At 41.2% G+C, this 22,722-nt stretch overlaps 1 long non-coding RNA gene across 1 annotated transcript in view; it reads left to right on the top strand.

Moving 5' to 3' along the window:
• The window catches only part of LOC143676374 (uncharacterized), a 31,407-nt gene extending 11,657 nt beyond the window's left edge, over window positions 1–19,750 (top strand). The window contains exon 2 of the long non-coding RNA XR_013172044.1: window positions 19,686–19,750. This is a non-coding gene — a long non-coding RNA (uncharacterized LOC143676374). The remainder of the gene's footprint in view (window positions 1–19,685) is intronic.
• Window positions 19,751–22,722: the final 2,972 nt, after the last annotated feature.

The raw sequence follows: 22,722 nt of genomic DNA, 5'->3' as shown, positions 1-22,722 counted from the left end.
CTTCCCCAAGTGGAGAATTCTTGATATTCTCATAAGCAGTGGGGACAACCAAAGCAATAGGCTGAGCCCCCAATCTTGGGGTTTGTTCATATAAAACTGAACCCTGCAAAGGATAGGCTAAGTGTACTTAAAATTAGGCCTAAGAGTCACCCCCAAGAGAACCTCTTATGTTACTCAAATGTGGCCTCTCTCAGCCAACACAACAAGCAAACTCTCTGCCCTCCCCCTCCCCCTTTCTATGTGGGACATGACTCCCAGGGGTGTGGACCTTCCTGGCAACGTGGGACAGAAATCCTAGAATGAGCTGGGACTCAGCACCAAGGCATTGAGAAAACCTTTTCGACTGAAAGGGGGAAGAGAGAAATGAGTCAAAGTGTCAATGGCTGAGAGATTCCAAACCGAGTTAACAGGTTATCCTGGAGATTATTCTCATGCATTAAATAGATACCACCTTTTTAGTTAAGGCATAACAGAGAGGCTGGAGGGAACTACCTGAAAATGTAGAGCTGTTTTCCAGTAGCCATGTTTCTTGAAGATGATTGTATAACGATAGAGCTTTCACAGTGTGACTGTGTGATTGTGAAAACCTTGTGTCTGATGCTTCTTTTATTTACCTTATGAACAGATGAGTAAAAGCTATGGATTAAAAATAAATGAATAATAGGGGGAACAAAAGTCAAAATAAATTTAGTAAATTGAAATGCTAGTGATCAATGAATGGGAGGGGTAAGGAGTATGGTAAGTGTGAATTTTTTTTCTGTTTTTGTTTTATTTCTTTTTCTGAATTGATGCAAATGTTCTAAGAAATGATCATGATGATGAATATACAACTATGTGATGAAAATAAAGAATGTTCATATTGTATGTTGATTGGTTTTATTAAAAAAATTTTTAAAAATACAGTCAATATCTTCCTTTATCCTTTAGTCTGATTTACTTTATTCCTACCCAGATCAGCTTCATTCAGACTCTAATTGAAGTCTGATCACTTTTCCAGTGTTTTTAGCAGTTGCTGTATGGGGTAATGCTGACTTTCATAGCTGCAGAACTCTAGCTCTGAGTCTCAGGTGTCACACAAATACCCCAAATTCCAGAAAACAACCAGGTTATTCACAAACAGCTCAGCATCTCAGAGTTTAGAAATAACAGTTACAGCTTCAGAACAGATGTGACTGCTATAATAGTTTACAATCTAGGAACCTTTACAATAGGCCTTCACCTGATAGCCTGTGCTCTTGAATGCAGTTCTCAGAGTTTGCACATTATTGCTAGTCCATATTAGTAAGGCATTATAATATTTGTTATTTCTGGTTTATTTCATTCACCATACTGTTCTCAAGGTTAATTTCCCTAGTTGTATGCCTCACAACTTCATTGTATTTATACACCACAGTTCCCCTTCCATTCCTCCATTGATGTACCCTTAGGCCACCTCCATCCATTGTAGAATATAAACACTGCCACCTTAAACACCAGTGTGCAAATGTCCATTTCTATTCCAGCTCTCAGTTCCTCCGAGTATACACCTAACCATAGGGCTGCAGGATCATACGGCAACCCAGCCCTTAGCCTCTGGTGAAGCCACCACACTGCCCTCCAGAGGGGATGCACTATTCCACTTCCCTACCAACAGTGAATAGGTAAATCTCTCTTTCCACATTTTCTCCAGCACTTGTATATCTCTGTTCATTTTTAAACAGTTGTAGTCACACATCATCCAATTCAACCTAAGTAAAAAATCAGTGGTTCCCAGTATAATCAGATAGCCACGTCTTCGCCACCACAATCTATATGAGGTCATTTTGTTTCTTCTGCAAAGAATCCCATGTCCCCCCCACCCCCACCCATATCCCCCACTTATCGACATTTAGTTTTGGCATATGGTCTTTGTTACATTTAATGGAAGCATGTTACAATGTTACTGTTAACTATAGATCCTAGTTTGCATTGACTGTATCCCCCCTGCTCCCAGTATACCATCCCATTTTCAACACCTTGCAGTGTTGACATTCATTTGTTCTCCTTCATGAAAAAACATCTTTTATATTTATACATTTAATCACCATCATTGTTCACTCTAGGCATCACTAAGTTACACTGTCCTAGTCTTTATCCTCTCTCTTTCCTTCTGGTGTCATACATGCCCCCAGCCCTCCTCCCTCAACCATACTCACGCTTAGCTTATTTCAGTGTTCTTAAAACATTGTGCTACCATCAGATACCGTTGTGCTATCCGTTTTTGGATCTTTACAATCAGTCCTGTTGAACATTCTGTGCTCCTTCAGCATCAAATACCCAATCACTACCCTCTTTCTATCTCCTGATAACCTGTGTCCTCAACTATAACTCTCAAAGTTCACTCATTAATGTTTGTTTATATTAATGAGAACATACAGTATTTATTCTTTTTTTGGGGGGTAATTTTGCCCACCACAATGTCCTCTAGGTTGACCCACGTTTTCACATGCTTCATGAATTTATTCTGTCTTACAGCTGCATAATTCCTCGGTATGTATATATCACAGTTTGTTTAGCCATTCATCCACTGATAGGCATTTGGGCTGTTTCCATTTCTTGGCAATCATAAATAAAGCTGCTATAAACATCAATGTGCAAATGTCTGTTTGTGTCCTTCCCTCTAGTTCCTCTAAATATATACTTAGTAATGGGACTGCTGGATCATATGGCAATTTATACTTAGCTTCCTGAGGAAGCACCCAAAGGCCTTCAAGAGTAGTTGTATCATTCCACATCCCCACCAGCAGTGAATAAGTGTGCCTCTTTCTCCAGCACTTGTAGTTTTCTGTGTTTTTTTGATAATGGCCATTCTAGAGGGTGTTAGATAATATCTCATTTTGGTTTTGATTTGCATTTCCCTAATAACCAGTGAAGTTGAACATCATTTCATACGTTTTTGAGCCATTTGTATTTTCTCTTCTGAAAAAATGTCTGTCCATATTTTTGCCCATTTTTCAATTGGGTTGTTTGTCTTTTTGTTGTTGAGTTGTAGAATCTCTTTATATATTCTGGATATTAAGCCCTTATCTGATATATAGTTTCCAAATACTGTCTCCCATTGCATAGGTTGCCTTTCTACTTTCCTGACAAAGTCCTTTGATGCACGAAAGTGTTTAATTTTGAGGAAATCCTGTTTACTTATTTTTTGCATTGTTCGCACTTTGGACTTAAGGGATAAAGAAACCACCTCCTATCACAAGATCTGTGAGGCATTTCCTTATGTTTTCTTCTAAAAGTTTTATGGTCTTAACTCTAACGTTTAGATCCTTGATCCATTTTGAGTCAATTTTTATATAAGGTGTGAGATATGAGTCCTCTTTCATTTTTATGGGTTTGGTTATACAGTTCTCCAAACACCATTTATTTGAAGAGGCTGTTCTGTCCCAGCTGAGTTGGCTTGACCACATTATCAAAGACCAATTATCTATAGATGAGAGGGTCTATTTCTGAATACTCAATTCAATTCAATTGGTCAGTATATCTACCTCTATGCTAGAACCATGCTGTTTTAACCCCTGTAGCTTTGTAATATACTTTAACCTCTGTAGCTTTGTAATATACTTTAAAGTCAGGTAGTATGAAATCTCCTATGTCATTCCTCTTTCTCAAGATATTTTTAGCTATTTGGGAACCCTGCCTTTCAAATAAATTTGGTTATTGGTTTTGCTATTTCTGCAAAGTAAGTTGTTGGAATTATAAGTAGTATTGCACTGAATCTATAAATCATTTTGGGGAGAATTGAAATATTAACTTTATTTAGTCTTCTAATACATGAACATGGTATGTTCTCCCATTCATTTAGGTCTTTTATTTCTTTTGGCAATGTCTTGTAGTTTTCTGTGTATAGGTGTTTTGTGGCCTTGGTTAAATTTATTCCTAAATATTTGATTCTTTTGGTTGCTATTACAAATTGAATTTTTTCTTGATTTCCTCCTCAGATTGCTTATTACTAGTGTATAGAAACACTACTGATTTTGGGGTGTTGATCTTAAATCTTGCCATTTTGCTGTACTCATTTATTTGCTCTAGTAGCTTTGCTGTAGATTTTTGACATATAGTATCATGCCATCTGCTAAAAGTTTTACTTCTTCCTTTCCAATTTGGATGACTTTTACTTTTTTCTTGTCTGATTGCTCTAGCTAGAATTTCCAGCACAATGCTGAATAACAGTGGTGAGGTGGGCATCCTTGTCTTATTCCTGATCTCAGAGATAAAGTTTTCAGCCTTTCCCCATTGAGTTTGATGGTAGCTGCATTTTTTTCATATATTCCCTTTAGTGTGTTGAGGAAGTTTCTTTCTATTCCTATTCTTTGAAGTGTTTTTGTCAAGAAAGGTTGTTAAATTCTGTCAAAAGCCCTTTCTGCATCAATTGCGATGATCATATGTTTTTTCTGTTTTGATTTATTGATGTGGCATATTACATTAATTGATTTTCTTGCATTGAACTAGGCATGCATATCTGGAATAACTTCTACTTGGATGTATTAGTTAGGGTTATCTAGAGAAACATAATCAACAGGGAACACTCACAAATATGAAATTTATAAAAGTATCTCACATGTAAACAGGAACACAGTCCAAAATCTGCAGGGCAGGATGTGAAGCCAATGATTCCAATGTAGGTTCTGGATGAACTCCACAGGAGAGGCTTGCCAGCCAAAGCAGGAAGAGAGCCTGTCTCTTCTGAATCCTCCTTAAAAGGCTTCCAGTGATTAGATTAAGCATCACTCATTGCAGAAGACACTCCCCTTGGCTGATTACAAATGGGATCAGCTGCAGATGCAACTGACATGATCATGATTTAATTCTATGAAATGTCCTCATCACAACAGACAGACCAGGACTTGCCCAACCAGACAAACAGGTACCACCACTTGGCCAAGTTGACACATGAACCTGAACACGGCAGTCCACCCTTGTCAACTTGGCAGCTGTACATACCACCTTAAACCATACCTAATTTCTAAATAAAAAACAATAAAACACACATATTTTTCTTTCACCCAAAAATACTCAACTCTTCTACATATAACTGGAAACACATTAACTCTCTCCAGAATAGGGTACAAGTCCTTGGGTAATATTCATTCTTGAACTTGATATCTTACTAACTTAAATAGTATAACAGGAACAAAACAGTATCACAGCCCTTGTTTCTGTAACTGATCACGTGGTTGTAGTTCATATTTATCACTACCTTCTTCCACTACCCGTTCCATGTTCCCTTTACCCTCAGCAAGCACATCAGCTGGCCGTGGTTCTTTGCCTGGTGGGGGAACCCAAACCTTCATTCCTGAAGCTTCAGACCCATTGGTAGTCCTGCCTGGATTGGGTTGTTGCAGTTTTCCATTGATTTTAATCACAGGGCATGGTAGTACTAAAAGACACCCTAGGGGATCCCCAGTATTCTAGTGTATTAGTTAGGGTTCTCTAGAGAAACAGAATCAACAGGGAACACTTGCAAATATAAAATTCATAAAAGTATCTCACGTGACCGCAGGAACGCAGAGTCCAAAATCCACAGGTCAGGCTGTGAAGTCAATGACTCCGATGGATGGCCTGGATGAACTCCACAGGAGAGGCTCACCAACCAAAGCAGGAACGGAACCTGTCTCCTCTGAGTCCTCCTTAAAAGGCTTCCTGTGATTAGATTTAGCATCACTAATTGCAGAAGACACTCCCCTTTGGCTGATTACAAATGGAATCAGCTGTGGATGCAGCTGACGTGATCATGACCTAATCCTATGAAATGTCCTCATTGCAACAGACAGGCCAACGCTTGCCCAATCAGATAAACAGGTACCACAACTTGGCCAAGTTGACACGTGTCCCTAACCATGACATCTAGGAAACTCTTCTTTACCTCCATTGTGTAGTTGCAGTCCTATTTCCCCCTGATAGTCAGGGTCAATCACCCCAGACAATAATGCAACCCCCTTCTTGGCTTGTTGATCCAGTGACATAAGTAGCGCAAAGTGAGCAGGTGGCAGTCTTAGATTCCAGTTCAATGGAATCATTGTTGTTTCTCCTGGTGGAAACATTCCCCATTTTGAAACTAAAATCTGTAGACCAGCAGAGCTCAGGGTCGCAGGGACAGGAAGCAAAAATTTTCCTAGTTGATCACTAGGGGTAATAGTGAGTGGTGCCACTCCCATTTCCACCCCTTGGTTCCAGGACCCATGGATCCTGGTTGTGGGAGAAACAGCACCATACAGCGGACGCTGATTCAGAGCCTATACAGCTTCTTGGAGAACATTAGCCCAGACTTTCAAGGTATTGTCACCTAGTTGGCACCATAATTGAGTTTTTAAAAGGCCATTCCACTGTTCTATCAATCCAGCTGCTGCTGAATGATGGGGAACATGGTAAGACCACAGAAGTCCATGAGCATTAGCCCATTCCTGCAATTCATTTGCTGTGAAGTGTGTTCCTTGATCAGAAGCAATGCTATGTGGAATACCATGATGATGGATAAGGCATTCTGTAAGCCCACGGATGGTAGTTTTGGCAGAAGCATTGTGTGCAGTGAAAGCAAACCCATATCTACAGTATGTGTCTATTCCAGTTAGAACAAATCACGGCCCCTTCCATGAAGGGAGTGGTCCAATGTAATCAACCTGACACCATGTAGCTGGCTGGTCACCTCGGGGAATGGTGCCATATCAGGGGCTGAGTGTGGGTCTCTGCTGCTGGCAGATTGGGCACTCAGCAGTGGCTGTAGCCAAGTCAGCCTTGGTGAGTGGAATTCCATGTTGCTGAGCCCATGCATAACCTCCATCCCTATCACCATGACCACTTTGTTCATGAGCCCATTGGGCAATGACAGGAGTTGCTGGAGAAAGAGGCTGACTGGTATTCACAGAACAGATCATCTTATCCACTTGATTATTAAAACCTTCCTCTGCTGAAGTCACCCTCTGGTGTGCATTCACATGGGACACAAATATCTTCGTGTTTTTAGCCCACTCAGAAAGGTCTATCCACATACTTCTTCCCCAGACCTCTTTGTTATCAATTTTCCAATTATGGTCTTTCCAAGTCCCTGACCATCCAGCCAAACCATTAGCAACAGCCCATGAGTCAGTATACAAACGCACCTCTGGCCAGTTTTCCTTCCAAGCAAAATGAACAACCAGGTGCACTGCTCAAAGCTCTGCCCACTGGGGGGATTTCCCCTCACCACTGTCTGTTAAGGACACCCCAGAAAGGGGTTGTAGTGCTGCAGCTGTCCACTTGTAGGTGGTACCTGCATATTGTGCTGAACCATCTGTAAACCAGGCCCGAGTTTTCTCTTCCTCGGTCAGTTCACTGTAAGGAACTCCCCAAGAGGCCATAGCTCTGGTCTGGGAAAGAGAAGGCAATGTGGCAGGAGTGGAGACCGCAGGCATTTGGGCCACTTCTTCATGTAACTTACTTGTGCCCTCAGGACCTGCTCTGGCCCTATCTCATATATACCATTTCCATTTTACAATAGAGTGTTGCTGCACACACCCAACTTTATGGCTTGGTGGGTCAGACAACACCCAGCTCATGATAGGCAACTCGGGTCTCATGGTAACTTGGTGGCCCATGGTTAAGTGTTCAGTCTCTACTAAGGCCCAGTAGCAGGCCAAAAGCTGTTTCTCAAAAGGAGAGTAGTTATCTGCAGCAGATGGTAAGGCTTTGCTCCAAAATCCTAAAGGTCTGTGTTGTGATTTTCCTATAGGGGCCTGCCAAAGGCTCCAGACAGCATCTCTACTTGCCATTGACACTTCCAGCACCATTGGATCTGCTGGATCATACGGCCTAAGAGGCAGAGCAGCTTGTACAGCAGCCTGGACCTGTCGCAGAGCCTCCTCTTGTTTAGGTCCCCACTCAAAATTAGCAACTTTTCTGGTCACTTGTGCCAGAGTAGCACACCCAAATGAGGAATATGTTGTTGCCCAAATCCAAAGAGACCAATTAGGTGTTGTGCCTCATTTTTGGTCGTAGGAGGGGTCAGATGCAGCAACTTATCCTTCACCTTCGAAGGGATATCTCGACATGCCCCATACTGCTGGACACCTAGAAATTTCACTGAGGTTGAAGGCCCCTATTTTTGTTGGATTTATCTCCCATCCTCTGACATGCAAATGCCTTACCTGTAAGTCTAGAGTAGTTGCTACTTCTTGTTCACTAGGTCCAATCAACACAATATCATCAATATAATGGACAAGTGTGATGTCTTGTGGGAGGGAGAAATGATCAAGGTCCCTGCGGACAAGATTATGACATAGGGCTGGAGAGATGATATACCCCTGAGGTAGGACAGTAAAAGCTGTTCCATTTCTCTTATATCACATTTAGGCAGCTAGCAAACTAGAGTAGCCTGTGATTTTCTTTTCTTGTAGTATCTTGTAGTCTAGCTTTGGTATTAGAGTGATGTTGGCTTCACTGAATAAGCTACATAGCTTTCCCTCTTCTTCAATTCTTTTTTGAAGAATTTGAGAAGGATTGTAACTAATTCTTTCTTGAATGCTTGGTAGAACTCACATGTGAGTGGCTTTTAAAAAAGGGGAATTTAATAAATTGCAATTTCACAGTTTATAGGTTGAAAAAATGTCCCAATTAAAGCAAGTCTATAGAAATGTCCAATCTAAGGCATCCAGAAAAAGATACCTTGGTTCAAGAAAGCTGATTAAGTTCAGGGTTTTCTCTCAAGGGCACATGGCGAACACAGTCAGAGTTTCTCTCTCATCTGGAAAGGCACATGGTGAACATGGTCAGGGTTCCTCTGTCATCTGGAAGGGCACAATGTGAACACGGCATCATCTGCTCGCTTCTTCTCCTGGCTTCCTGTTTCATGAAGCTCCCAGGTGGTGTTTTCCTTCTTCATCTCCAAAGGCCGCTGGCTGGTGGAATCTGCCTTGTGGTGGTGCTGCAGCATTCTTCTCTCTCTCTGAATCTCTCTCATTCTCCAAAATGTTTCCTCTTTTATAGGACTTCAGAAACTAAACAAGACCCACCCAAATGGGTGGAGATATGTCTCCAGCTAATCCAGTTTAACAACCACTGTTGATTAAATCACATCTCCAGGGAGATGATCAAATTACCAGTTTCAAACATACAATACTGAATAAGGATTAGAAGAAATGGCTGCCTTTACAAAATGGGATTAAGATTAAAACATGGCTTTTCTAGGGTATATACATCGTTTCAAACCAGCACAACATACGATACTATTCTATTTCTGTGCCTTTCTGTGTGTACAGTAACTTTCATTTCAATCTGAATCATTTTAATGACGACAAATCTCAAATCATATGAAACTGACAATACACATACCTCCACTCAGGTGACAAGATGAATGGTTAAGACCACATTTGCATACGTGTAGGCAATACTGATACTTTCCCACTGCATCCAATTTCAGAGGAGTAAAGGAGAAAAAAATGTGCACCTTGGAATCAATGACATATGGTATGCAGGGTTCTTTTTAAAGGAAACTGGGAATTGTTTCCTTCCTTGTGTCCTGGGCTTTCTCCCTAAACAGAGATCACAGACAAAGATGAGATAGTATAGAAAGCCTTAAAGGAAACAATGGGTCAGCTATCAGAGCACAGTGGGATTCATATTCTCCTGTGATGTCAGGGCCCTGTCTCAGCCATAGGCTGGAATGACTCCTCATGAGGCAAACCATCACACGGCTGTGAAGTGTGTGCAAAGGTCTCAAGCCATTCAAGAGTAGAGTTTACGCATAAAAGAAGAACGGTTGTTGACAAGATAATCAGTTGTAAATAATTTACAATCTCACCCTTTGTGCTGGTTTGAAAGGATTATATACCCTAGAAAAACCATGCTTTGATCCTGATCCATTTTGTGGAGACAGCCGTTTCTTAATCTCTAATCAGTGCTGTAGGTTGGAAACTTGATTAGGTTATCTCCATGGAGCATGACACACCCAGTTGTGGGTATTAACCTTTGTTTAGAGGGAGATGTGACTCCACCCATCCCAGGTGGGTCATATTTAGTTTACTGGAATCCTTTAAAAGAGGAAGTATTTTGGAGAAAGCTCGAGAGCCATGAGAACTACAGAGCCCATGCAGCCAGAGAACTTGGGAGATGAAGAAGTAAAATGCCCCTGGGGGAACTGCATGAAACAAGAAGCCTGGAGAGAAAGGTAGCAGATGTCGCCACATTCACCATGTGCCTTTCCAGTTGAGAGAGAGACCCTGAACTTCATCGACCTTCTTGAACCAAGGTATCTTTCCCTGGATGCCTTAGATTGGACATTTCTATAGCCATGCTTTAATTTGGACATTTTTCCCAGACTTAAAACTGTGAACTTATGACTTATTTAATTTCCCTATTTAAAAGCCATTCCATTTCTGGTGGATTGCATTCTGGCAGCTGGCAAAGTAGAACACCCCTCAATGAAATAGTGGTCTTTCAGTGGTGACATCTTCTAATCAGTGAGCACTGTAAAACCAAGCACTGCACTAACTGCGTTACATTTGTTAACTAGTGTGGAATTGTGAGAGGGATGGAAGAGTGATTTTAGACATTAACAGTGAAGTGGAGGTAGAATGTCAAACCAACAGTAAAAAGTTTCAGGCTTTCCAAAAATCGCCTACACTGGCTACCCTAACTCCACAATCTAGAGTTCTTCACAGGTTCCAGTTAAGGGTTAATGTCCAGGACTTATTTTGACCGTACAGCCTTGAGATAACATTTGGAATTTAATGAGCTTTAGCAGTGAATTTACCTAGAACTGAAATCAAGTATTATGCAGTCTCAAGTCATTCTCTGGATTTGGGCAGGCTGTGGTAAATACCATGTTGGGGAAGTTAATTAAACTGAGAAATTGAATTTTACTTTTTTAAAGAAATGGCCATTGGGTGTTAATCAGCTGTGAAGGAAAAAAGCAGGAAGCCAAAGGAATCCATAAAAGAGCTTTGCCCCGTAAGCACAGTTGCCTCACCTCTGACCTCCATAACTGAGAAAGAATTTGGCTCTGGCAATATTCTCTGTGAAGATAGCGGCTTGAATCACTGCCATGAGCAAATGAGTTTTTGCTACTGAGAATGAATTCTCCTGAACTGCTGAAACCAAGGCCTACACTCCTGAATGGCTATTATTCATTATTTATTTGGAAGATTGCTAGTAACACTGTGAAGTCCCCCGTACCCGAGAGCTACAAGCTGTAGTATTTAGCCTATGGAACAAAACTCACAGAAAGGAAAACCAGCTGGGCAAGTGGTGTGCCCAGAGCAAACTGTGAGAACTGCTTCACAAATACAGAGTCACCCAAAAAATGAGCAGATGTAAAATAGGAGGGCCTCCTTTATTGCTCTACCTTCTATTTTTTAGGTGATCCGTATGACTAAATTATTGATTTTTGATTGTATCAGAAAGATATTTGGGGACAGGTAAGGGAAAGGGTCTGGACTATAATGACTTTTTTTTTTGCATGGTCAGGCACCGGGAAACAAACCCAGGTCTCTGGCATAGCAGGTGAATTCTACCACTGAGCCACTGTCGCACCACCCTAGACTATAATTATTTTGAAGTCTCCCCTGAGTCAGTTGTAGGGAATTACTGGACAGCAGCCACAGCATCATCTTGGGCAGGTTCCATTGATCTCATGTCATTAATCTGGAGATTTTTGCATTTAAATGTTATAATTTATATGACTGTAAAAATGTTAGCTATTCCGCTATCATTGCTAGTACTATTCACTACCATTACTACTTAGTAAAAACTCTTGGTAAATTTGCTTTTTGTGACAAAACACTCCATCATGGTTAGTTGGCTGGGAATAGAGTTCTATCAATTCCCCCACCCAAATGAACCATTCTGGGCATTGTTGCAATTCCATATGCCCTTTCTAATCACACTGTTCTATTGAAGTAACATATCATTTGGAGAAATGTTTCATTTCATTCATTCAGATCCTATCCCATTCAGTGCTCTATGCACCTTTAATTCAAATGAAATGCGCCTAGTCTGCTGAATGCTGAACACTGAAAATGAAATCCTTTCAAAGAACCGAAAACTAGTTCCTTAAGTAACAGTATTACAATAATGTATTTATTTGGGCAAGTACAGTTCCTGGCTTTCATAAATCCTCAATAAATATTTATCAAATAACTAAATGCATATATGCATGATTAATATCAGTGGTGCAGCTGGGCATTTTGGAGAACTACCCCTCCCCCATCCCATCCCTCATTGTCTTCTCCCAATCGCCTTTTTCTAAGCCGGCTCCTGGGCTACCTGGACCTCCCTCTGCCCCAACCCTTTAGCAGTGAAGGTGCAGGTAGCCATCTGGGGCCTGTTTTCACTTTTTTTCCCACATCCTTCGGGGCATGGGTTCCACACACACCTTCCTCTCTGTCCTCTGGTGAAAGTTACCCAAGGTTCAGGGGTGCAGGATGTAGTGTAGTGGCGTACATGGGCCCCCCACCCCCATTTCTGCTCCAGAGTCCTGATTGCTCTGGGCACCAGTGGGGCCCTTCCTGGAGGCTCCCTTCCTCTCCACCCTTTCCCTGTCATGTCTCCTGCCTCTGTCATATTTAAGGGAGCAGCAGCTACGCCTACACGAGAGAGACAGTTCCAACAGAAACACGACAAAAGACGTGGACCGTTTTCTACGAAAGAAACACAAATCGCCAACAAAATAAATAAAAAGAACAAATCTCACAGGTTATCAAAGAATACGAGATTAAAAATAATGGAATAAACATATCAGAAAGACAAATTAAAGGGAATAAGAGAGGGGATGGGGGAAAAGGTGCTTCCATACACTGCTTTGGGGAATGTAAATTTATACAACATACTGGAGAACAATCTGGAACATGTATCAAAATCTTCATGAAAGAGGATACTCTTTTAAATCCAGGAACTTCATTCCTAGGAATTTATCCTACAGAAACAAAGAAACTAGACAAGCTATACATACACAGATGTTTAACGCAGCAATGTTTATAATATTTAAAAAAATAAACAGGAGTTTGGCTAATTATTTTTTGGTATGTTAAACATGATGATATATAACTATTTTGGTTGACACAGAAAGATGTTTTGAATATTGTGTTAATTGGAAAAGCAGACTATGGAACAGTTGGTAGGGTGTGTAGTGGATTGAATCGTGTCACCCCAAAAGACATGCTCAAGCCCTAAACCTGTCACCTGTGGATGTGACCTCGCTTGGAAATTGGGTCTTTGCAGATGTAATCACGTTAAGATGAGGCCCTACTGGAGAGCCCAAATCCAATGACTGGTGTCTTTATAAGAGAAGGGAGAGGGAGATTTGAATGCAGATACCCAGAGAACACCCAGAGGGAAGAAGGCCATGTGACAAAGGAGGCAGAAATTGGAATAATAACAGCTAGAAGCCAAGGAATGCCAACGATTGCCGGCAACCATCAAAAACTATGAGGCAAGAAAGAATTCTTCCTTAGCGGCTTCAAAAGGAGCATGGCCCTACACTCACCTTGATTTCAGACGTCAAGCCTTCAGAACTGTGAGGGAATAAAAGTACCTCGTTGAAGGCCTGAGGAAACTAATACAGGATCTGATCGTGTTTTCATAAAAACACTTATAGCATGTTAATCTATGCTTAGATGAATTCCTGGAAGGATCTAGACAGATTTTTAAAAGATATTTTTATTGTACACAACAAACGAACATATAAACATTCTATACATAGTATACAATCAGTGGCTCACGATATCATCACATAGTTGTGTATTCATCACCATGATAATTTTTTTGAATGTTTGCATTTCTCTAGTAAAAGGAATAAAAAAAAACTTGTATGTGCCATATCTCTTACTTCTCCCTCTCATTGACCAGGAGTATTTCAATCTACTTGATTTATTTTAACCTTTGTTCCCCCTATTATTTGTTTATTTTTATCCCTATTTTTTACTCATCTTAGACAGAATATTAATGGTGATGGAAGATTTATATTTTAGTCTTTCTGCTAATATGTATTTGTAATTTTTTGCAAAGTACATGAGCTATTTGAAAAAATTGTTTGCGCAGGTACAATGAAAAAATACAGATCAGTTTGTATTTTTCTATTCCTAATATGAAAACCAGAAATTATACTATTTCAAAGCTGAAATCCTTCTTAAAGTACACTTTTTAAACAATATTTTAATTCCTTATTTTAAAGATAAAGGAGCTGGGCGGGCAACGGTGGCTCAGTGACAAAGTTTTCACCTGCCATACCGGAGACCCAGGTTCGATTCCTGGAGCCTGCCCATGTCAAAAAATAAATAAATAAAATAAAAAATAAAGGGGCTGAGGCCCTGGGAAGTCAACTGATTGGCTTCACAGTGTGACACTGGACTCACCACAGGACTTAGGTTATAGCTGGTGGCAGGACCAGAATTTGCGCCCCCATCAGCAGTTCATTGCTCTTTCTAAAGCAACACAATGCCTCCAAAGAGCCAAAGAGGGTCTGTCCACAGATATGCAGCCAAGACTGCTGCCTGCCTGACACAGCCTTTCACTGGCTCTCAGTAGTGCCTGCAAAAGGCCCAGACCATCTCTGCTAAACAGCTGAACGGAAACTCCCAGAGCATGAAAAATGCTCACCCCAATTGGCCTGACAAGCTATATTTTCCCATTTGTAAGGTGAAATCCTCTCCAGAAAATTCTATGTTATAAAGCACGCCCTTCTCCTGGTTGTCAGTTACATCTTTCCTGAGGAGGGCCCTAAGGTGACAAACCGGATACCAAGAATAATTAAACAAGCCCCATAGCCAGGAGGAGACCGAAGGCAGCAGCCTCCATTTATTGCAAATTGGACTAAATTAATAGATCAGCTAAGATCAATAAAAGAAAGGCATAATTACAGATTCTTACCCATGAATGCTGCCCTTGCCAGCAGGTTAGTGTTTGGGGTGACACCTGACAGGCCTCTCTAGGAAGCTTTGGGATCTGGGTATCACTCTGGGTTGATTCCTGTATATTTACACCTACGTAGGGAACAAATAGCCTGTGTGCAGGTGAAGCCCTTGGACAGTATGTCCTCCCCTCTTCCCACCTTACTTCCTCTCTAGGCTACTTCCAAGGGACTTGCACCAAATTCCAATAAGATTTAAAATCCTTTTCTTCTGCTCAGGCGAAGGGCCTTTTTTTCCCACCTGGGCTGTTTAGAGGACTATTTTCAGTCCAGTAACAATAACACCCTCAGTTATCGAGGTGGTCTTTATTCCTGTACTTTTTCCTTGAATTGAAACTTCTTCTTGCTTTCCAGGGTGCCCGGGACAAGGAGGGCTCAAGTTGTTTTGTGTCAGGGTAATTTATCCAAACAGTGAGCCCTAGTTGCATTAGTTCAGCTTAGTTTGAGCTGCATATAACATAAAACAAATGCATACTATGTGGCTTAAACTGATAACAGTTTCCCATCTAGAAGCAGACTCTTGAGCAATGCTCTTATAGCAGCTTTTCTGCGTCATCAGAGACTTGGCCTGATATATTTTTTCTTTGCTGTCTTCAGCAAAATGGCTTCTGGTCTCAAGGCCATCTCATGATCCAAGTTAGCCGAGAGAGCTTCGGCCATCTCAATCCATTCCAGGCAGCAGGAAGGAGGAGCAAAAATTACACTGAAATAGGTTGTAAGGGAGACTTGCTGGCCTGGGAGGCATCCTGCCTTCCTCAGGTGACTCTGACCCTTCCTACCCTGATCCACAATGTATTCCTCTCGAATTTTAACCTTTAAAAGGCAATAATTACTTTCCAGAAAACTACAACCTCCAGATGGGTTCCTAGGTCAGATAAGTTCTGAAATCCAGAAGGGCCAGCCTCTCCAGAATATCAGCTAGTTCCATCCCCGTGATCCATATTATTGATAGCCCCTTCCTACATGAAAAAGTTAGAATGGGCATAGCCCAAATATACCTAAAGATTGGGAGAAAAATCAAAGAAGAAGGTAGAGTCATAACAGAGAATATGGGATTTAACAAATGCGTATGACTGCTGAATCATTATATTAATATTTCTCTCAGTCTCTAGTGTCTTGGAGCAGCTAGAATAAAAACCTAAAATTGTAGAACTGTAACCATTAACAACCTCTGAAATGTGTACTATAACAAATTGTTGCAGTGTGCTTTGAAATTTATTGCTTTTTTGTATAGATGTTATTTTTCACAATTAAAAAGTAAAAGGCAATCATTCACTCACTTTCTATTCTTGGCAGGGCAACATATTGTAGTTCCCAAGTATTATAATAAGGGTTACCTCAGAATCCCATTTTCTCTCTCTAGGTATAAGGCCAGGATGCGTCCAAATCATCCTAAAGCATCTCAAACTGCTCAGAGCTGCTGGTGCAAAACAAACAATCCCTAAAGATGTAGAATGTTATTCCTCCTCCTTCCACTTCACTTTAAGTCCTGATTTTACTGATAAAGACTCTTAGAGATGGAGAGCCAACTTTCTCTTCCTCATACTTAACATTATAAAGAACTTCCTTATATTTAATCTAAATTATTCAAATATAACTAAAATTTAACTTCAAATATAACTAATATTTAAATCTCAGACATTTTAGTTGTCATCATCCTTGGAGAAGGAGACCAATTAGGCATCTTACATTTGAATCTCAGAAAACAGATGCCACTTTGGATAGCAGGCAGGTAGAGGGGAAATACTTAGGTTTCTCCTTTTGGGGGAGTGGATTGCAAGGAATTATCACATATTTTAATATTATCTAACATGCTGAAGACCATGTTGGAAACACGTGTCTTCAATCAGTATACACCCAAGGTGCAAGCAGCCATGCAAACATGCAGGTATCAGGGTCACATCTCATTGTCACGACTTTGAAACAAGGATGGATTGTCTACTTCAAGGTCATTCTGATACAGCTTATCTAGGATTCAGCTCATCTCCTAAGAAGCTATTCCATGCCTGGTCTTCTCTATATGTGATGAGAATTCAGTATACTGGAGAAATTTCTCTATACTTGCAGCGAACTTTTAGACCCCCCATATATTTTAAAAAATATTTTTATTGAGAAATATCCACATACATACGATCCAATCATACTATACAATCAATGGCTCACAATATCATGTCATGGTGAAGAATGACAATTACTGGAACATTTTCATCACTGCAGAAGAAGAAGAAGAAAAAGAAAAAGAAAAAGAAAAAAAAGAACTCATACATCCCATACGCTTTACCCCTCCTTCTCACTGACCCACAGTATGTCAATCTGCCCAGTTTGTACCCTTTATCTCCACCTATTATTTATTTATTTTTATCTTTCTTTTTTTTCCCACTCATCTACTCATACCTTGGATAAAAGGCACATCAGACACAAGGTTTTCACAATTAAACAATCATACTGTAAAAGTATACAATCATCTTCAAGAATCAAGGCTAATGGAACACAGTTCAATGGTTTCAACTTCTCCCCTCCAGCCACTCCAATACATCATAAACTAAAAAGGGATATCTATACAATGCATAAGAATAACCTCCAGGATATCCTCCCTACTCTGTTTGAAATCTCTCAGCCACTGAGACTTTATTTTGTCTCAGTTCTCTCTTCCCTCTTTTGGTTAAAAAGACTTTCTCATTCTGATGATGCCAGGTCCCGGCTCATCCCTGGGTAGACTCCTAATATTTTAATTAAAAAAAAATACTTGGAGCAAAATAAAAATCATATGTCCTGTCATGTTTTAGTGAAAAAACTCTGGGCTTTAGGGCCAAAGAGAACTAGATCTAAATCCTAGTTCTGCAACTCACTGACAGTGTAGTTTTGAGTAAGTGACTTAATCTTTCTGAGCCTCAGTTTCTTCATCTGCATAATGGAGTCAATTATACCTACATGGCAAGGTTTTGGGGAAAAAAATCTGGGAAGGCTGTTTTTGCATTAAGGTGGTGAACTGTAAAGTGCCAACTCCATTAGGATGGTGTTTGGTTTTTGGATTTCAAAACTAGGGACAGAGTAGGTTTCATGAGGACTGGAAAGTGTTTTTCTAGGGCCAAGATGATCACATTATGGAGAATTTAAACAATATTGAGCAACAAAGGGGAAAATGCCCAGAGAAAACTGTAAAACTAGTTTCTTTGGAAGACATCACAAACTTCTACTTACTTTTGAATTTCTTTTTTTCAAGGAGAATTCTCTTCATAAAGGAAAGAGCTCAAGATGGGAGAGAATAGTATACAAGTGCACCTGGCTCAGGGGTTCTCCGGTCTGCTTCTTGAGTCTCAGTCACAGAGATTCCAGGCATCAGAATTAAAAAACAAAAATTAAAACCCTCTTCCTCCCTTCAATTGCTTTTAGCCATGGTGGTACATTAGAATCACCTGGCGTGCTTAAAAAAATTGGCACCCTGCTGGGGCTCCAGCCTAGAGATGCTGATTCCATTGGTCTGTTGAGGGGACCAGGCACTGGCAATTTTAAAGCTTCCTCAAGTGATTCTAATGTGCAGCCAGGGTTGCAATCCCCTGACCTGGATGTTCTAAATTAGCCTGAGTGACCTGACCTGGCTAACTTCCAGGGTATTGAAAAAACTTGCAAATGAAATCACTGAGCCACTTTGATCATCTTTAAGGAACTGTGAAGAATGTTTTGGAAAAATCTTAGGGATGATTTGGAAAGACTGGAGATGGGCAAATATTATCCCAATTTTCAAAAAGTCAAATAAAGGAGGCCATATAATTTGTAGCTCTAGAAACTTGAGTGAAACCTAGGCAATATTTCTTTTTATTAAAATTACAGTTTATCAGTAGTGATCAATATGAGTCTGCCCAGGGTCAGTAAGTAAAAGACATATCGACCTAATTACATTCCCTATTTTGAAAGGGTTGCTGACTTGCATATAAGTTCATTAAATTTCAGAAGGCATATGGTAAAATGATATGGACGTGATAAGGTAGAAGAATGAAGACCAATGCTTCTCAAAATGTATTGTGCAGAGAATTATTTAGGGATCTAGATAAAATGCAGATTCTGATTCAGTGGGTCTGGGCTGGAGCCTGAGAGGGAGCATGTCCTACAAGCTCCAGGTACTGCTGATGCTCCTGGATCACAGGCTAAATTTTGAGTAGCAAGTGTATGTATTATATATTAGTTTATTAGGTGGGTTAGTAAACACCCATATTAACAGAATATTAATCAGTGCATCAGTGCCATTCTGGGGAAAGTTTTCTGGGTTGGGATCTAGATTTGTTTTGTCTAAGAATACAAGTGGCAGCTTGAATGAGAACATTTATGGGATGCTTATCAAATTTTCAGATGACAGGGAACTGGAAGAGAGAGCTAATGACAGAATTAGCATCCAAATAGCTTTTGACAGGGACTTCTTCTCTGACCTGGAAAAGATAGATGGCCCATGTCACATTCTTTTAGAGCCTGTTCTCCACTTGGCCATATAATAGCAAGATGAGTGGCCTTATGCAAATCAGTGAACCTATTGGGCCCTCAGGCTCCTCATCTGTGAAAGGAATAGGTTCATCATTATTTCAAACTCTGATAGTTGCATGTGACAGAAAACTCAACTCACTCTAACTGGTCACATATCCATCTCTGAACCAATCCCTGAGGCCAGAGGGGTGGTTACTCTGTCAAAAGTCATTTGGCTGCACATAAATCTACCCTCACAGGTAGTGTCTAATTACTGTATTAAGTGTCTAATTAGTGCTCAAAAATGTTAACTTCCCTTTCTGCTTTGATTCTTTAGGTCTCAGACATCTTTGAAAAGTGATATTGACACTGGAAAAAAATAAAAACATACAGGAACTTTGCTTTGGGGGACTCTTGCCTGGCTTGTTGGCAGCAGCCGCTCTTCCTCTGCACCTGACCCTCTCGCTCTACCTGACTTGATGATGCCACATCCCAAGATCCCAGGGGACTCAGCTGCAGCCAGGCCACTGCCAGAGCCTCCAATTGCTGGCCTTTTAGGAGGTCAATCTCCATGATGAACTTTCTTATGGGAGCTTGAGTTGTTGAAAAAGGATTCTGGGGGACTGCCCCATGCTCTTAATAGTGGTTCTCTGACTTAGCAGTGAAGGAGCTTGTTCTTGAGCCAGAGACTCTTATTACTTGGGACTTGGATGGGCCTAAGGATCTGAATTTTAACAAGAATCCCATGTGATATATATATATATATTGGCATGGGCAGACTCCACGAACCAAACCCAGGTCTCTGGCATCACAGGTGAGAACTCTGCCTGCTGAGCCACTGTGGTCCACCCCCCCCCCATGTGATTTTGAAGCAAGTGGTCTGGGACCACATGTGCAGAGCCTGAGAGCTGTGGCTCTCTATTTGGCAACATAAACCATGGGCGGAGCCCTTGTCACAGCTCTCCTGGGGCTTTGGTGCATCCTCCCCAGCTTTGGGAACTGCTTCCTGTCCAGCTGAGTGGTGAGGAAAGGTCACTTCACCCGTGGATGACCCTGTAGTAGGGGGTCACTGAGGCTGTAGATCCCCTAAGAGGTAAACTACAGATTTGACATGGGAGTTGGGGGGCAGGGCTTTTGATACCAGGCTGCATCTGAGAATGCAGTGGAGAATGAGACCTTTGGGGAGGAGGGAGGCTGTGACCCAGGCAGACTGGGGTTGGAATGAGAGGGTCTGGTGTTCCCCTCAGTAAAAGCAACAAACGAAAGATCTAATGTGTTTGTAAACCCCAAGGATTAGGGTAAGAAATGCCAGTTCTGAAAAGGGCTGGAAAACAACGTATGCTAAGACTGTGGGCAGGCAGAGAGTCATGTGAGAGCTGAAGCCTGTGACTCTCAGCTGTTGGTCAGCCAATGCATGCAGTCGATGGTCCTGTAAGTGTGTGACTTCTGACAGACTGGCTCAGGAGCCCTCTTTAGGTGGGCTGAGGTCTTTCTACCCTACGGATTTCTTTGAAGAGGTAAAAACACTTTGAAAAGGACATTCAGCTTCTTGTAAATCAGGAGATAAAATCTGGGTCTCACTGTTTATGCTTTGGGCCATTAATTAGGATGCCTTGGTCAGAGCTAATGGAACCCAGTTTATTTACTTTATTCCACAAATTGTTATTGAGAGTTTACTCCAGTGCTCAGCACTGGTTTTACAGTGGAAAGATATATATATATATATATATATATACATATATAAACCCACCCCAAATAAAAAATATATAAACATAAATCATAGTAAAATTTAAGAATAAAAGCAGGATACTGTGAGAGAACACTGGGTTGGAAGGCTGGGTTTTCGATTGGGTGGTTGAGTAAGGTCTCTTTGAGGCATCTACATTTAAGCTGAGATGTAAAAGGTAAGAAGGTGCAATTTGAGGAAGAGGATTCCAGATAACAGGAATGCTGTGTGTGAAGGCCTTAAGGAGAAGTAATGAAGCGTAATGAATTACAGGGCAGGGGCCAGAGATGAGGATTGAGAGGGGTCCAGATCATACGCAGCCTTGAACAAGTTCCCCCCAAGCTTTCTGGCTTACAACAAGGAAACACTGGCTATTCTTACAGTTTCTATGGGTCAGGAATCCAGAAGTGTGTGCTTGCTGGGGCTCTCATGAGTTTGCAGTGATCTGAAGGCTTCAATGGGGATAGAAGATCCAAGTCCCCAGTGGCTCACCCACTGTGGCTGCTGAGAAATGCTGGTTGATGGGGGGAGGCCTCAGTTCCTCTCAACCCGAGCTTACAGGCTGCTTCAGTGTCCTCAAGATGCGGCATCTGGATTCTCCCAGAACGGGTCATAAATGAGAGCAAGGCAGAAGGGGCAATGCCTTTTATGATTTAACTTTGGAAGTCACGTACAGGCGATTCCATACCATTCTCTTCATTAGAAGCCAGTCACTAAGTCTGAACAACATTTTTTTTTCAGATCTTGTTTCTTAAGTTTATTTTGAAATAATTTTAGACTTAAAGTTCCAAAAATAGTAAATAGAGTTACCATCCACCCTTCACTCATTTACCCTTGATGTCAAAATTTTTCATAATCATAGTACAATTAGCTGAACAAAAAAAAAAGAGTTATATTGGTATATTACTATTGAATAAACTGAAGACTTTATTTGGATTTTACCAGTTATTACACTGTCTTTTTTTTTTATTCCAGGGTCTAATTCAGGACTGGACTACATTTAAGGGAGGAGAATTAGATCTCACTTTTTGAAGGGAGGAGTGTCCAATAATTTGTGGATATATTTTAAAAGCAGCCCATAGGCCATGGGAAGAGGCTAGTTTAAGCAGGACAGAAGGCCTCCTTAGAAGGCTATGGGGGTGCCCAGCGAACCCCAGACAGAAGGAAGAAATGAGGCTGGACCTCGGGAAGGGCTGGAAGCAGAGACTGGTATTCCGCCAGGACACTCCCTTCTTTATTTCCGGTGCTTTCCACCTGTTGGCCTCATTTTCCTTCTTCTCCACACCAGCTTTCTTGCTTCCTCTGTTTACATGACAGCGTGTGACATGCATCCCCTCCCCCCAGCTCCTGAACTTGCGAAACACACACAAACCAACTGGATTCTGTTTAAATTCCAAATTCCTGGGACAGCGGTTGGACTGGCCTGATTGCGAAGGTTTCCCTCCGGCCTTGGCAGTGGGGATGTGTCAACATAAACGAGGTTGCCACTGGCCCAACTCCGCAGGAGAGGATGAGTCAGTGTGAAGTGGGGTTGGGGAGCACCCTACTGTGTCTACTTCAGCCATTCTATTGGTCTCGTCAGCCTGCAATTTTACCTGACACAGGCAATAAATTTTCTACAGGTGATAGTTCCATCAATTGGAGTTTT

This window comes from Tamandua tetradactyla, chromosome 3, assembly GCF_023851605.1.
Source record: "Tamandua tetradactyla isolate mTamTet1 chromosome 3, mTamTet1.pri, whole genome shotgun sequence".
Taxonomy (NCBI): domain Eukaryota; kingdom Metazoa; phylum Chordata; class Mammalia; order Pilosa; family Myrmecophagidae; genus Tamandua; species Tamandua tetradactyla.
Note: the sequence above shows the minus strand (reverse complement) of the source record. Positions and strands in the feature narration are given on the sequence as shown.